The sequence below is a fragment of the Elephantulus edwardii genome, unplaced genomic scaffold (genome assembly GCF_000299155.1).
Source record: "Elephantulus edwardii isolate Elephantulus edwardi_28Jun2011 unplaced genomic scaffold, EleEdw1.0 scaffold00046, whole genome shotgun sequence".
NCBI classification, from domain to species: domain Eukaryota; kingdom Metazoa; phylum Chordata; class Mammalia; order Macroscelidea; family Macroscelididae; genus Elephantulus; species Elephantulus edwardii.
Window position 1 is genome coordinate 10,018,127 of NW_006399796.1, and position 1,684 is coordinate 10,019,810.

Below are 1,684 nucleotides of genomic sequence, written 5' to 3' on the forward strand. Positions count from 1 at the left end.
AATGGTATTTCTATTTGCATCTTTTTGAGAAAGCACCATACAGCTTTCCCTAGTGGTTGCATCATTTTACACTCCCACCAACCAACAGTGAATAAAGGTTCCAGTTTCTCCACAATCTAACCAGCATTTGTTGTTTGCTACTCTGTTAAATTTTGCTATTCTTACTGGGGTGAGATGATATCTCATAGCTGTTTTAATTTGCATCTCTCTTAGAGCTGGGCATTTTGGACATTTCTTCATTTGTTTCTTGGCCATCTGAATGTCTTCTTTGGTGAAGGTCTGTTCATATCCTGTGCCCATTTTTCAATTGTATTGTTTACCTTTATCTTGTTGTGGTGAGAACTCAAACTTTTCATCATACCTCTCCCCACTCAATCCCGTGAAGGTTCTCATTGAGCCCAGTGTCTATGTACCAGAGAAAGACCTTATCTTGCATTTCTCTCATCCAAAGCTACCCTGTCAGATGTACAACGCTGACTTCTCTATTACTTACAGCCTCCTGAGTGCCAGCCATAAAATAATGGGTAAAATTTGTCTGATGTTACTTAAAGTGGCAAAATTAATAATGCAAACTTTGTCTCTGCCTGGGCCATGCCCATCAGTAAAAAACTATCCTGAGTACACTTCAGCTAAAGCAATCATGCTGAGATCGACTTGTGTTTTTAAAGACCTACAGTAGCATGCTAATGTAAAAATCACCGATACATATTGTGACATCTGCTCTATCTTTTCATCTAAACGAAATAGTTAGGTGATAAAAGAACTTTAAAGGAAACCACATTCTCAAACCAAGCAAATTAATATGTACAAAGTAGATGCCCTTAAAGAACTGGCAAAAAACAAGGCCCCAGGAATTGATGGCATACCCATTGACATATTTCAACAAACAGATGCTGCCCTGAATGCACTCGCCAAGTTGTGCGAAGAGATCTGGAGACAACCACCTGGCCAACTGACTGAGAGAGATCCATATTGTTCCCATTCCAAAGAAAGGTGAACCTGGCAGAGTGTGAAAATTATCAAACAATACCATAATAGCACATGTAAGCAAGATTCTGCTGAAAATCATCCAAAAATGACCGGAGCAGCACATCAGTAGAGAACTGCCAGATGTGCGAGCTTGATTTAGAAGAGGTAATGGTACTAGGAATATTGCAGCTAATGTTAGATGGATCTTGGATGAAAGCAGAGAGTACCAGAGGAATATCTATCTGTGTTTCATTGACTATGTAAAGGCTGTGTGGATCACAACAAATTGTGGATAACTATGAAAATAATAAGAATTTCAGAACTCTTGATTGTGCTTATGTGAAACTAATACTTTGACCAGGAGGCAGTTATCAGAACAAAGAAAGGAAGCACTACATGGCTCAAAATCAGGGAAATGTGTAGACCAGAGATGTGTCCTATCTCCATACCTTTTCAATAGATCTTTGAAACAGATCATCTGGGAGGCTGGACTCTATGAAGATGAATGTGGCCTCAGGATTAGAGGAAAACTCAGCAACAACCTGCATCATGCAAATGGCACAACCTTATTTGCTGAAGCTGAGGAGGGTATGAAGTGCTTGCTACAAAAGGTCAAGAACTGTTGTTGTTATGTGCTGTCGAGTTGCTTGCGACTCATAGTGACCCTATGTACAACAGCCCTAAACTCTGCTCTGTCCTGTGCCAATCGCACTGT